Here is a 16,176-nt window from a genome sequence, read left to right as displayed (position 1 = left end):
AAATTCCTATGTGAACCAGGGTGGCACTGCAAGATTTATTTCCATGGAAGTTTATAGTGTGAGTTTCATGAAATTCACAGCTTGTTCAGTACCTGAGAAAAATATCAGATAGGCTACAATAGAAAACCAGCACTAATTCAAAATTAGTAAACTGAATAAACCCCCTGCTCATAAAGGAAAAAACACCTCACAATGACTTGCAAACTTGGAGTAACTCAGCATCCAGAAGAAGGCATCTACATATATAGCCTTGTATAGGCTTCCATGCCATTAAGAGAAAAGACACTTCAGAAACTATCCCAGACTCTCAAGAGCTGAACTTAAGCTAATTCTTTTATCTATCTTTAATTGAAGATTTTAAAATATCCTAAGCTGTCAAAAGGAAAGACTCATAGAAGCACCAGTTTCAGTCACCCATTTCATCAGGACTCACTATTTTATGAAGCCCAGAACACTATGACTACATAATCATCTAAAGTAATTAGCATATTTGTGAATGGCACTACTATGTTTCAAGGAGAAAAGCTGCTTATTTGTTCAACAACAAAGCTATATGGGAAAACAGCAATTCTTCTAAAGAGAGAACAAAGTACAGATCTAGAAAAGAAGCTATTCTAGAGTGCTAAAGCTGCACTATCAGAAGAAAGAAGGGCATCAGGGAGCAGTGTAGGCCAGTTGCTCCCTACAGATTGCGGAGCCAAGCACAATGACAAGGCCATAACTGCATGGGCCTCATCAGCCAGGCTCCAGCCCCGCAGTACACAAAGTGAGCATGGCAGGCCCAAGAATGGCAGCCAGAGTCAGGTCAGCTGAGAGGTCAGGCCAACGGGCAAGTTCATGGTTACGAGGCAAGTTCGAGGTCAAGCCAGAAGTGCAAGTCATCAAACCAGGATCAGGTCCAGAAACAGTAATCAGGGTCAGACAAAACACATCAATTGCCAGGCAAGTCCACAGTGACAGGACAGATCTGAGGTCAAGCTGGGAGGTCAATACATAGGTCAGGATACATAGAGGTCCATAGCCAGGCACAGCTGTGACACAACTAAAGATAGTTACACCTACACTACACTCAGGTAAGGAGCTTATATGGGACTCCTGGGTCCATGGGCTGAAGGGGCCTCAGTTAAGGCCCCAGGTGAGGCTGGGCAGGGCAATTAAAGCCTCTTAGTCCAGCCAGGGCCCAGACACAGTTTCATATGTATGTATATCACTCTGTTAGTTTGACCTGTCACCATGTACTTACTAATCAGCTTATGTCCGTCCCCCCCCTGCCCCCCATATGACATGACAGTTTCAACAGTATAAATCAGGAGCAACTTCACTGAAGTCATAACAGTTTAAAACTCATGTGAGTGAAATAAGAATCAGACCTTCAGAGAATATGCAAATAGATATGAAACATTAACAAAGAAGATTCTCTCCACCTACTCGGAGCACTGCATGGCCAGCTCTAGCACAGAGCACATGGCAGCAGAGCATTACAAGTATGTGTCTGTACGTGCGCATGTGTGATGGGTGTGGGTAGAAATGAACTGAGTATCTTACAGAAATTCTATTTTCAAGTTATGAGACTGGTTCATGAAAGAAGGTGTCTGTCTCAACTTCATAAAGTACATGTCTTGCCTCATTCCCTCCCCTCCTTCTCCCCTTCCTGAGCTGCAGTAGTTGTACTCTTACCCATTGGCTAGAACTCTCTCTGAATGGTGATGCTGTCACTCTTTTTACAGTGGGCTCCATGTGTGCTATTTCTTTTTAAATGATTCATGACTCCCACTTCTCACTTCATCTGCCTTTGTTTTCCTCTGCAATGCAATGTGTCTGATACATCGCAAAACGTGCTGTGCTAATGCCAGCTCTGTGAATGGTTATACATTAATGTCAAGGTAAAAATGTTTGCAGATATAGTGCAGTGATATAAAGGGACTTGAGAGGGTTCTGATTCCACTTCTTCATCCTTGTAAAATCATGCAAAACAGGAATACAAACAGCCTCCCCACTGAATCCCTTTTCCTTCAGTGCATACCTTTTTTTCTATTACTAGGGTACTTTTGAACTTATCTTTACCTTCTCAGTACTTAGTACTTCACCAGGTCCCTGCTGCTTGTTGTGACAGTAAAATCCAGATGTCAACTAGTGTTTTTCTTCATCAGCTTTCATACACTTTTTCAAAGAATCAGCAGCCCTCTCTAATGATGGAAAAACGGAGACAGAATCAGAAAATACCTGGACTAAAACTTTTCAGCAGGCTAGTGGAAGCGCTAAGAATAAAATTCTGGTTTCCTGATTTTTAGTCCAGTGCTCCATGAATTGGACTGCCTCACACTGAGAAGGTGCTCAATGATCAGCTTTATTTTTATATTTCTGTTCAACTTTGGAATGTTCTCACATCTTTTATTTTCTCATTAATGGTGTTGTGGATCTTCTCCACCCACCCCCATTTCCTTTAGTACATTTGTTCTATAGCTATTTGTGTGGAAAACAAGCAATTTCAGTTCCACCTGCTCATAAACACAATGAGAGAGAGAGAGAACACTATGTTACAGCACAGCCACTGCCTTAGCAACAGATTACAGCATCAGTGGGAAAGGAGTGGAGACTTTCTAGGGGAGAAGAGTACCCTTCATCTCTCTGCAAACCTTTTTGCTTCAAGAAATCAGTAGGTTTTAAAGAAAGAACGTAAAATATGAGCACAGAGTTTGCTCCTATCACTCAGAAAAGACTAGGTAGGGTTAGCAAGGGTAGACTGTGAGCAAAAACAGATTGGCATCATACAAACAGAATAGGCAGACCTGTATTTCAGTACTCAGTTATGGAGGAGTGTAGATAATTCATTCTGTCCACTTAAGCCATTGGTATCTAACTGTCTGGCTGAACAACTTTCTTGTGCAAGTGCGAAAGGGGAGTAAACCAGTGTTCTGTGCTGTCATATAACCAGAAGCTCAGACATCCGGGATCAAAGTCATGAACCCTTCCCTTCTCTAAGAAAGGATGCATTTCAGTAACCAGGCATAGTGTGACAGGCAAGTAACACCTTTGCGCATGTGAATCAATACACATTCCCATCATGTGAATGAATGTTTATCATTCATGTGACAGGGTAGATCTGTATTTTAGTCATACAACTGATACATGTCAGATTACATGGTGGGGACACACGATACCATCTTCAGGAGAGAGGACAGGAAAAAACAGAACGTATGCTGTATGAACTGATCTGGCAGATCATACCTGTCATGCAGGTCATAGAACTGGCATCCTTGATATACCCGATCAGAAGATCAGTCATGACTTGGTGGACAGGTGAGTTAGATGGCACTTTAAAGTATTTTTAGAAGGACAAATATTTGTGTAAAAGCAAACATACTTGATTTTAGGCTTCTCTCAAACCATCTCTGTAGGTCATACATCTTAGACTGTGAGCTCTCTAGAAGCAGGGATAATTTTTTTTGTTTTTTGCAATAATACAATCCTGATCTTGAAAGAGGTCTCTAGGTGCTACGGAATATAGACATACAATAATAACCTACAGGTTTAGAATGGAAACATGGCCATCTAAAATTGCATTCCTCTGTTATAAGGATGACATTTGGGCCATTTGACCCATGAGAGAGAACCGTATCCTCCACCCTGTATTCCAGAACCCTGAACATACAGAAACTATGATATAATGGTGAGTTATATAAAATGGTAGTAGTGACATAGACCAAAGACAGACAAAAAAAGTTCATTCATTGTCTGGGGTTTAGATGTTTCATTAAGCTGTCTATCCATATTAGAGAATTAAGCCTATTATCTAAAGATTTGGATATCAAAAAGAAAGGGTCTGCACTCATAGTTTGTCTAGTCATTATATGACAGAAATATGAGGCAACCTATGGAAATAGTCTCACTTTTCCGTGTTCCTGTTCTAATGTGAGTAATGGGAGATACAGAAAGAGATACATAGAACCACTGGCATGAAGGCAAGAGTGAAAAAGAGACTCTGGGAAAAAAGTAAACTCATGTCCATAAAGTCTTTTGAGAGAGTCTTTCTGGATTTAGCGCTCTCATTTGATAGCTCTGACACAATACAGTGTCTCTACAACTGCATAATGAAAAAGTTAAAGGTTTCATGAAGTCTGGCCAATATCACACAACACTTTTTTGCAGATGACAGCCTGAAGATGCATTAGCTTTACCAAAGGCATACAGCAGTGACAAAGTTGAGACTAAACTGTCACCTAAATGTCAGACTTTTACCCAGTTGACTGTGTCATGCAGATTTCTGTGAGGTACACGATTGCAGCATGAAGCCTCACTTACAAATCTATCATGTAAGATGTGTCTTTTATAAAGTACCTACAATAAGCTTCTATTCATGGGCTCAGAATGGCATTGTGCCTGCTCACAAGGACATTAGGACTGCCTCACAAGGAGATAGATGTCACATGCCTACGGATTTGCATGGGCAGCCTACATAACTCAGTAAGTGCCATCTTTCTGGAGGAAGTCCCTCCTCTGACGCATTGACACCACCTGTCTCTTTACACTTGATGACATCTGTTGGCGTTTTTTTATGTGCCAAAGCATTAATATCAGAAAAGTGCAGGAAAGGAAGATACCAAGTTCCTGGGTACCAAGAGATGCTTAAGACCTAGCTTGCACTGCATCAGGGAACTAGTAGGATACTGTGGAAACAAAGCACACAGGACAAGTAATGCACTTGTCTTTGTGGTCTGAGGTGCCACTTAAAGAAATCTGAGTAGCAGGGGAAAAGAATGCTTTATCATGGGGAAGTGGGGAAAAAGAAAGGTAAACCAAGTAACTTAAAACAAAAAAGAACCGGATGCGAGGATCAGGTACCAGATGGGTAGTACAGAAATCCTTGACTTGCCCCTATAAACGGTAAAGCAGACAAGCTTTCCTGACACTGCTCAGTCAACCGTGAGTTGCCACCAAGAAGAGGCAGATGGTCATTCCACCTCTAAAACTATTTGGTCCTTGGCCTCTGCCAGGAATATATGCTGAAGTGCTACTTATCAGCAATTTTAATGGTGGCTCTTGTGATACAGACAGTCATTCATTTAGTAGTGTACCAAGATCCTCATTTCACAAAGCATGCCAAAAGATGGCAAGCTACTAACAATTCTTGGACAACATCCAAAATAAATAACTATGAAACTATGCATATGCCTTTAAAAATAAAACAAGAAAAAGAGTAAGTAGGACAAAGAGAAGCCATGTAGTAGGCAAACAGTTCTAATGAACATGCTAGATATTATCACCGGAGTCTCCTTCTCTGTTTTAATGAAGAAGCACTTCAGATACCTCTAATAAACCTCTAACCAGAGAAAATAACTTGAATACAACTTCAGAGATTTGAACAAATGTTGCTCTTGTCAACTGTCCCTTTTAAAACTGCCTCTGCATTTTCTGGTAATCCATATTAAGGCTTGATTCCAAACCCCTTTAAGGCCACAGGAGTTTTTCAACTGATGTGGCTGATCTCTGTGAGCCCTGGACATGTAATGGCCTGAGAAGAAGCCTTCTCCTGTGATTTTTGCAGCAAGTGAATTTTAGTTTCCATTCATGTTGTAATCCAGTTTTGTAGCCTATGGTATTATTCAACTGCCATGAGCATCCTTAACCAAATCAGACTTCTCCAAAGGTAATGCGTCTGAAGCATTTGGGCAGTTCTTTGGCGAACAGCTGATGCCCAGGCCTCAGTTTGTTTCGTTGTCCCCTTTTCTGTTCCTGATATAATTCCCACTTCACTGTGGTTCCAACTAATGTCTTCCGTACTCAAAAAAATGTGAGGAAGGACTGATACTTTTATATGTGAAATAAATCCATGGACGTCTGGCCCTTTACCTTCTGTAGTGATTACATTTTGGTATGTGTAACTGTCTGCAATGTGACTTACTGAAGAAGCTTTAAAGCTGTAAAAGCAGAACCTTTATGATTTTGTAGGGACCTGGTCAGTAAGAACTCCACTTTGAAGAGCTGCTGCTCTGACTCTGCTATTCAAACTATCCTGATCCTCTTCTTTTGGCATTGATTTCAAATTAGTGTAATACTGATTTCAGTGGAGTTATTCCTGACTCATGTGGTTTAAGGGATCAGGAGGGATTAGAATCAGGACTCAGGAATCCACTAAGCACGCTCGGAGACAACATGATGGTTTTAATCCCCTATTCTGAGGTCTATACTCCACGTCACATGACAGTAGTGTCACTTAGCAAATACTACAGGTTTTAACCTCAAATCAAACGTAACATCGTAAAAGATTTTCTCTGTTATGCACACAGAGAAACAATTTTCCCACTGAGTTCTTGGTTTGCTTCATCCTATCTGGTATCACTGACTCCAAGCACAGTTGAATTACAAGGTCATAGGAGAAGCCCTGGATCTTAATCTGAACAATTATTGGCCTACAAATAATTTTTATGTATGTAAATTAGTATCAGAGACAAATCAAAGCCATCAAAAAGAGTGTGAAACTAAATGTTAGGAGCACTTGTTCAACCTATCAGTCAGCACTAATGTGGGCAGAGTGATTCCTGAAAGACCTTAGGAAAAGCAACAGATAATCATAAGAGCCACTGTGAATTTTGGGGGGAATAGTGAAATCCACTTTCTGTCACTGCTGTTATTTTGCACCAAAGTTGCATTTTACTCCTTGTTTCTACGACTGTTTTTTCCTCATGATTTATCTGAGCAGTGATATTTTCTATCATGGCATTCAGTTACCAAAGTCACTGCTTTCCGCTGGTTGTGAAATGTTTTTTTCAGTCTCAGCCCACCTCTCTGTGGGTAAGGTTCTCCACGTGAAAAATACTGCCATAATGGCCCAAGCTGGCTCCCTAGCAGGGCAGTCAGTGATTAAGGATGAATGCAGAGCATATACTACATTAAACCTCACTGAAACACTTACAGGCTACAAAGGTTCATTTTACCCTACATGGATCTCTACATGCCTTCATGAATGAGCTACAGCCAGCTGCCTTCCTACTCCCATGAAACACCACAGAGCAGGGCTAAAGCTTTTCAATCAGGACAATCAGCAAGCAGGTAAGTTTGCACTGCACTTTCCCATTCTATATTTTACCGATAAATAGAAGAGTGCAGTCTCCAGTGTTGCCAATATGGTTCCTTTCAAAAGTCACTGAAGTTTGCAAAAAATTAATGAAAGAATGTGAAACAGACCTCACATTCTGGTGCCACCTGTCAAGCCTGTCCTCGTGTGAAACTGCTGAATAAGTCAACACTCCCTAGTTCTTACTTTGACAGCAAGGCATATTGCAGTGTGCTGTACTTGGGGCTGCACCTTAAATCTATCTGTGAACTGAAGGTGGTATAGAATGTGGCAGCCTGCTTATTAACTGGCTCCCGGCATGCCAAAATCTATGCTGACAGCCTATTGATTTACATGTGGAGTTTGACAACTTCGTTTTGACCAATAGTACACAAAACAACTTCATATCCATTTGCTTGAGAGATCTTGCCTCTTCATACACTGCGGCTACAGATATGGGTGCTCTGGGGGTGACCATTCCTTACAATGATTCATCCTCTTCAGAGGCCCAAAGTAAAAGGTATTAGTCGATCTACTGGGCATGCTGCAAAGCTTAGTGTGGTAAGGTTTAACTTGTCAGATGGTTAGTTATTAGAAAGTGCATGAAATTATGTCAGGAAGCAGTGCTGCTATGCTGTATCCCTTTGCCCTCACTGATTTCCTGCACTCCAGGGCTCAGAATTCTGTGTACAAGAAATATGAATTAACAGATAGAACATGACTTAACCAGTGGGATGTATTTCAAATGATGGACAAGGATGGGGTCTTTTCATGCCAGGATAAAACAGAATCTAAATCCCAATGCTTTGCTTGGGGACAGCTGCTCATTGTCTATTTTATTAACAAATGGTTAATGGCAAACAAAGGGTTGACTCCTATGAGTTGGCAGGTAGTTTTACATCAGATTTAATCCAGCGAGGAGAAGCAGCAACAGGTGGGAGATGCAGAAGTTTAGACTTCTACAGTATAGCTATCTGACCACACTCTTGGGGGTCTTGTAAGGTTTTCAGGTTTTTACAGACCATGACAAACTGTGTATCAGTGAATTTTCACTGTGGTTGCTATTCAGTCTAGCTTGCTTAATGTGTGTATGCCTTTGCCTATAATGCAATCTCCTCTGCATACAATGAAAAACATCTAAGGAAAACTAACTGAAAATAAAATGGTAACACTGGAAAATGTACAGTGTCTTTTCGCACTGATGGTAAAAGAGAAGAAAACAAACATTTACTGGGTGAGATTTTTGTCTCACTTATTCTACATATCAACAAAGTAACACTGGCATGAGTGGATAATCTGCTATTATGGGGTCAGGCATGTCATCATACTAAAATTCAGAGAGAAATAAAAATTCGGTAATAGGTACACCTGACAAAAAAGCATTTCCAAGAAAAGTAGAGGAAAAAAACCCACCTCTCCTCCTGCCCTCAGCTGTCAAACTCAGAGTGGTCAAAACTGTAATAGGAAAATCAAGCTACTCCACAAAACTGCTTTAATTCCTTCTGAACAGGACTGTAACTTCTGCAAAGAAACAGGGAGTATATTAATTAATGACTTTAGTCATAGTAGTGCTATTGCTAGAAGATGTTGAGACAAACGAGTAAACAGAGGAGCCTTGAGAATGCCACAGTACTTTTAAGTACATAAACCTTCAAAGCACTGCCTATGACAGTGATACATTGTCTTATAATTGGGCAGTAGTTTTCATTCCATGTTATAATTAGAACACAATTATGATTACATGAAAAATAGTTCCATCTCCCTTCCCATTTGTGCCTGCTGAATCTAAGTATAGAACATATCTTTTTTGCTGCATTAGGTGTATGTCTATCATTACAGTTCATCTGTGATAGCAATACCTCTTGTCTGACCAAAGTAATGACCAAATATTCAAGACAGGAGTTAAAACCATGCTATTTGTATAAAATATTTGGTTTCATTATTTTTTTCCACTTCCTAAAAATGTACATTCTGCTGTGACAACACAAAGTAAGGTGACTCACAGCAGAAGCACTAGTAGGTAATGTAGCCAAAACTGCAGCAGAATTCATATGTCACAAGTGCACTGCATGTGCTATCTACCCAGGGCTAAGCTATAAAGGCCGGTTTTGGCTACGGCATCTTGTCCTGAAGGTTACTGTTCAACCGGCAGTGATTTCCTGTGAAGTAATGTGAAAAAATGTTGGCCTTCAAATGGCAAAAATCTCACTTGATATACTGATTTCATGTTGTTTCTGCCATCTCAGATAGTGAGTCTTACAAGATTAACCCTTCTATTTCCATTACATCTTCCCTCTACTTGGATTATAATCCAGAAAACAAGCTGTATTGTTACTGCAGACCGATACAGTACTAGAGTTAGAACTGAAAGTGGCAGAACTGAATTGGAACTGAGAGCTTCTAGGCTCCAACAAAACACTCTACAAAAATATCTTTCCTCCAAAATGCAAATATTTTTTATAAGCCTTGTGAAAAGCATCTGTTTTTAAACCAACAAACTATGCCCAAGTTACAGCAAGCACATACATTAGATCCTTGCTCACTCATACTCTGGTAAAGGCACATTTCAGTTCTGGTCTCAGCACTTTTAAGTTATCACTGAAAACTCTCATTTGATTTACTACCTCAGAACACACTTTTGGGAAGGGTTGTTTTCTATCTTAGTGTTATGAGCAGAGGATCACAGCTCTTCTGGCAGACCTCATATAACTCACAGTACAAAAAATAGAAAAAATTTTTTATCCCTAATGCAGATACTGTCTATTCCCTGCAGCTTGAAAGAAATCCTGGGAGTCCTTCACTGTGTTGAATTCACCTCACCAACTGCCTCAGAAGGGAGTTTTATCTTTAGTAGAACTGGCTGGATTCCTCTTAATAAAATCTTGAAAAAAAATCCTAGTAAGTCAGTTGGTACCACTGAAGAGGTAATACTAAGATTTCTTGGGCTTTTTTATGCAATAGGGTTAGGTTATTACAATGCTGAAACTATGTATCTACACCACAATATTATTTTATATCTACTATTTTCAATCCTGCTTTTGGTACTATGGTCTAAAATCTAAATTTGTAGAACTCAGAATAGAATTTTAAAAGTACAGTGCAAATACCGCAGGTCAAATACTGCAATCCATACTCAAGTAAAATCCTTTATTAAAAATATTTCTCAAACAACAATACACTTGTGAAGCGCAAGAAATTAGTGCACAATCCGTTATTTAGTCATTAATGTTAAACTTTGCTCCATACATTTTCTGCATACAAGTTTTGCTACAGGAAAATGAAATGTTTTATTCTTAAATGAATGAAATTAGACCCACTTTAAAGCTGAAACATTTTACAATAAGGTTCTTTTCCCCTTTTTCTCTCCAAGTTTTCATCAGAACTGAAAATTACTTGTTGTTATTATCTACCTGTCCCAAATGCAACAGCATAAATAATTTCTGTTTATTTTAACCATGTGCTCCCATTTCTGTTTTGTTATTTCCGCAACTTTCCAAAATTTTCCTGATTTTTAAAGAGAACATTGAAAAAATGTGTTGAGGGTACAATAGAAATAAAAAGTGAAAGCGAAATAAAATATTCTTATTTGGTCATGTTTATTGGCAAAAAGAAAACAACAAAATTCTGTACCATTAAAATGTGCTTTATGAAAAATGTCAAAAAATAAAATTTTGTCATAGTTGGGAAAAAAAAGACTTTTATTTAAAAATATTTTTATTTTAACTATTTCTTTTTTCTTTAACCAGCTCTGATTTTCAGTAGTGCCAGGTGGAGACAATATGAACAGATCTTCCACTAAATTGTGTCCCCCCATGTTGGGCGGTCTCTACTCTTCCTTTGTTACTGCCCAGCCTCCTTAGATTGTCAACACACACAGAGTGGTCATCACAAAGGGCAACTAGTCCAAAAAGGACTCTCTAACTTTCTGTAGACCAAGACCCAAGCTGCCCTATTTTTCACACTGTGAAATGGGGAGAATACACTTACATCTGTTTGCTAACAAAGAAAAGTCTAAATTTCATGAGAATGGTTGAATGTGAGTTTATGAGTACATCTATGGATTTTGATAAAAAGATATATTATGACACTGCTAAGACAATGTACTGTCCTCAAATATGTCCAGAACTGTCCCTAACTTCTGCAAATACATATATACATATCAGTAGGCACTCCTTTTTTTCCTCATAAACAGTTACTTCCCACATACACCCATAAAGAGGGGGTAAGCACATGCATAAATTTAAGGGGGGAAAAATGCACTGTAGATGGAAAAGAACAACAACAAACTCTCACATTCTTTCCAGTCATTCCTGTGGGAGATATTTATCTATGGGAAAAGCTTTACAAACTCTAAGTAAAGGAAAAAATTATATTTTCATAACATTTGGGAGGAAATGCATCTTAATGGAAAATAGCTAGAGATAAATAATAGCAGCTAGTGAGTTGAAGGAACTATATTCCCACTGACACGCAACAACAATAGAAGCTAATGCGAGTCATTTGTAGAAGGAAACGTGAATAGCTGTGGCATATTTGCAAAGAATATATGGCAGTTTACCAAAGGCAAAGCTCCAAGGAATACCAGCTGGGACATGAGAAGGGAGCTATCAAAGGAGAAGAGAGGTATAACAGCATCATGGAATAGTTGGCACCATTTCCTTGAAGTGTTTCATGAAATGAGACATAGCTGCTCAGAGATGGTAAATCAAGGTGTTGGCGTCACTAGCTGTAGCTCGTGGCAGGTGGCCAAGGAGTATACAAAATAGAAATGCATTAGTAAGTAAAATTTTCTGTGTGCATGTGCAATTTGTTTCTAGCACGTTTCAAGTTGACAAATTTACCAGTTATTAAAGCAATTAGTGAACTAGATTTTATTAATAACCAGTCTCCCATTTTAATCAGAAAGCATTTCTTTCAAGTACTATTAAAAAAATTTAAATCTTTCCAAGTAGAACACATTCCATTTGTGGAAAACTACATCCTACTAGCTTTGCACTTGGACTTTTTTGTCTCAAGACTAGGACAGCTTATTGTTTTGTGCATCAGCTTTGCATCTTAGCAACACACAGAGCTGAAAAGCTTAGTAAATATGAAGGCATCCAAAATGCCATAGTAACATACTATTCATCCTGATGCTTGCAAAAGGTTGATTTCCATATTTCCACCCAATGAAGCTGCCTCTGCAATAAAAAGTATGTCCTAAATTAAAAAAAAAAGATTAATAAACTTATTTCTGACTAAATGCAGTTTTTAAGGAAAGGAAAATAAATTGTGCATAATTTTCATATCTCCAAATAGGATTAAATGTGAATTCCTCAGAATTTTGTTTTTCAGTGAAGTGACTGTGTATTGCAGTTAGTAATAATTTAGAATCTGAAAAGGGAGCTGCTTGGATTTGCAAGCTGTAAAACTTCTTTGCTTTACTTCTTTCTGCAATATTTTCTTTCCAGATGTACCAGTTTGCCATTACGATACTTGCACTAAGTACAGTCAGGTACACAGTTCTTTATATGGCTATAGACCATTACATATGATCTTCAGTTTTTCCATTTGTAAAGTGGTGATACTGATAAACATGCTGTTTGGTAAATAGAGCTAATCAAACATTGGAATGTGTATCTTTTGCAATCTCTTCCAGGAGGAATCTGCTCCATAGACTGTTAGACCAACTATTTCTTCCCAAGAAAGAGCAACTTTCTTTTTTTTCAATACACACATAAGAGGTTTCCTGTTGCTACAAAAAGATGAGAGATGTATTTGGATGTTTTGAATGAATAATCTACTTGATGAACTGCTTATTTGTTTTTCAATAACATTTTGGAAAAATGTTTACAATAATCAAGAGTCCATTAACACTGGAACCTGCAACAACACTGTTCCAGAGGGTCTAAAAGATACTACTAGGTACACATTTCATTCTGTTTTGAAAGAGATCCTCATTTGTGTAAAACAAAAAACTACTGGTATAGGCAGCTCTGCTACAAGGACCATTTGAAAGTTTCACTCAGAAACAATTTGCATGGGAAGATTCATCATGAATGATATAAATGATTGTGGCTCAGGTCTAAAAGATGACAGCCCTAAACACCTAAAGAGAATAGCACAGATGTGAGACAGAGAACAGATCTTTCCTGTGGTTGAGTATCTATCACACAGCACCTATCAGCCTATACACCTTTCTTTTGCAGGAACTCTGGATGTACCTTAAAATCTTTTCTCAGGTTGCTCTGAAAGCTTGTCCATTATTTCCCTGCTGAAACACCTTCCATTTTACCTTTTAGAGCACTGTCAACAATAAGATTAAGCTTCTCTTCTTCCCAGATATGAGCCAATTGGTTATTGCATCTCCTCATCTCTCAGCAGCCAAAGAAGTATACAACACTCCTTTTCACAATGGGTATAGTGGAGCACCACACATCTCCCTGACAAAGGTGCAACTGATTAAAGTAGGTTTGCCCATCCTGTACTGTTTAAGCAGTATTAAGATATGGAGCAACTGAGTAATAAACATTGTTGGGCGTTCCTAAATCCACTTAACAAGATGACGAAAAAAATCGGTAGTGCCCCTCTGTACCCCTCTTAAGGCAATATTAACAAGGCACAAATCATCTCCATGAATTGCTCTGCCCATACTATTCACCCCCATCCCTAAGATGCAAATGTGTGAAGAGTGGCTGATGTAAAACATGGTGGAAAAAAATACGCTATAGATGCTTAGTGGTTTAGATAATCTGGGCTACATAGCAGTCCATTATTAGCAGTAAGGAAAGTAGACTCTAATGCATGCTAGAGGTAACCCTTGAGCCACTTCTGAGTCTGGGGGTCACAAGGGATAGGCCTTCAATGAGGTGAGAACTTAGGTGAATTCAATCAATATCTGAGTACTTGAAGCAGCACATATCTGAGCAGCTATGCTAGAAAGCCCTATCTGCATAACTGTGTCTTTGCTGGGTCTACGATTACTCATTATATCATGAGGTATATCACATGATACTTACATCATAAGTATATATCCCATCAGTTGGGGAGCGTGCTTCAGTGAGTTGAATTGTTTTACAATTTATCACAGTGAAATGTGGGAGAAATTCCTTATTCATTTACGCACAGAGTAAAATTGTGAGAAAACATTAGATAACAATTAGCATCTAGGTGATTTAGTCTGCATCTTCACTTTCAAACAAACTGGCTGCCACAATAAACAGAAGCAGCTCTTGAACTCCTGCCTTTTCCCTTCGACGCCAATTTGTCCAGATTTAGAACACCACCAGTAAAGTAAGAGGATATTTTGAGAAGTCTGGAGTGCTAGTATCACCAGGTGTTGAAGAGCCCCTGATTTAAGTTTGCAAGGAAGAAAAATCTAAAGTATCTCACAGTCAATTCACTGCCCCGTATCTGTCATGAGTTGCACCTTCATTACAGAGCAGCACAGTATCTAGCCTAGGGACAGCAGGTATCAAAACTAAAATAATCAACACACTCAAGTCCACTCTCTCAGAAATCCTGAGGGTCTAGGTTTTATGCTCCATGACCTTAGTGGCATATTTTTTGTCAGTTCTTAAAGAACATCTGGCTACGGCACTAGGATTGTCTTTTTTAGGTTTCAAAACACTTAAAAAGTAGCTCAAAAATTGCAACAAATAGCTTAGAAAAGATAAAAAAGACTCTGTCTCCCACTTGTAATTATGGTGATAATTAGCCTCCTGAAAATCATTCCTCAAGTTCATACTGTGATATAACATGAAATAAATCTGAGCCAACCATACAGTTCTAATTCCAGTATGCTGCAGTCAACTGGTACGTTAATTCAATTAAAATGTGCTTGCTGGTGAAAACAGAAGTTACAGTGGCGGGGGGGGGGGAGGAGGGGGGAAAGAAGGGGTAAATTCAGAGCATCCACAGCTCTCTAAATTACAGATACAAGATCTTTGTTCAAATTACTGACAAGGTTACCATCTGGAACTTTACACTCAATTCAATTATTTTATATTGTACCTTCAGGCTCCATTCTAAAGTGACTCTTAAAGAATAATCAGACTTACTCAATAGGCAATCAAAATGAAACTGCTTTACATAAGTACAGCAAGGTTACAGACTTGGTGCAGTCTGTAAGTTACATACTAATAATTTTCAGTGCTTTAAAATTTATACTCTGAGCATCTGTGATGTACAGGCTTCAGTGACCAGGACAGAATTTCCTCACAGTTCCAGCTTAACCCCTTTATTATCTCCACCGTATCTTGAATATATAAGTAGAAGCTAATAGTGGAAACTAAGAAGAAATTACAAAACAGCTGGAAGTAATGTTTTATATTGGATCTATACCTAAAAGCAGTCCTTGTTGGAGTGCCCTCCTTGTGACAGGCATTGTACAAATATAACCCATCCCTGTAATTCACCAAATCTCAAAATCATTGCTCTTTAGCTTAAACTTCTGGGTACTGCAACAACTTGAATAAAAATGCAAGAGTAAATTAATTTCATTCAAAATTAAGGTCCAAGCTTTCAGAGTTGGATTTTGAGCCTTTTCAACTGATGTCTATGGCAAAACTCACACAGATTTCAATGTCTTAGCAGACTGATTAGAATAACTTACATGAGCACACAAAGAATTATATCTTACTTACCAAAAAATTCTAAAATGATTTTATATATTAATACCATTCCTGTCCCTTCTGAGATAATGGAGACTGGGAAGCGTCCAGAGCCAAATTCAGTTTGTGAAAATTAGAGGTAATAAATAAATCCAGGAAAGAAAAGAAAGTAAAAAACTCAAATATTTCAAGATTAAAAAGCAATACATTGGTAATAATGTTCGAGCCTGAACTGGATAAAAACTAATAAAAAAATCTGTCTAAACTTGTTTGCTACTAAATGGAGCTTCACAGATCCCACTTTCTTTCAGTTTAGTGATGTTACTGCTACAAATACTCAACTTCATAAGTTGCAGTTCATTTGCTGTAACTGGCACCATCACCTACAGCATTTGTTTCCAACCTTGGACAACTGAACCTGTTTTCTGGACAGGATATCAGATCCTTAACCGCTGTTAATTGAGAGGACTGTGTGGACTTTAACAAAGCTTCACAGACTAACAATAGATGATGTTCTGGCTTTTGTATTAC

At 38.6% G+C, this 16,176-nt stretch overlaps 1 protein-coding gene across 35 annotated transcripts in view; it reads right to left on the bottom strand.

The window, feature by feature from the left end:
- The window catches only part of MORN1 (MORN repeat containing 1), a 220,845-nt gene that overhangs the window by 81,295 nt on the left and 123,374 nt on the right, over positions 1 to 16,176 (bottom strand). For 26 of the 35 annotated variants that reach the window (XR_010392799.1, XR_010392789.1, XR_010392793.1 and 23 more), the window contains one exon: positions 8,468 to 8,575. The exons of the other annotated variants lie outside the window; for them this stretch is intronic. The gene's annotated coding sequence lies outside the window, so the exon portion shown is untranslated. The remainder of the gene's footprint in view (positions 1 to 8,467; positions 8,576 to 16,176) is intronic. 35 annotated transcript variants of the gene reach the window in all.

This window comes from Dromaius novaehollandiae, chromosome 24 (genome assembly GCF_036370855.1).
Source record: "Dromaius novaehollandiae isolate bDroNov1 chromosome 24, bDroNov1.hap1, whole genome shotgun sequence".
NCBI classification, from domain to species: domain Eukaryota; kingdom Metazoa; phylum Chordata; class Aves; order Casuariiformes; family Dromaiidae; genus Dromaius; species Dromaius novaehollandiae.
This window is presented reverse-complemented; position numbering and strand designations above follow the sequence as displayed.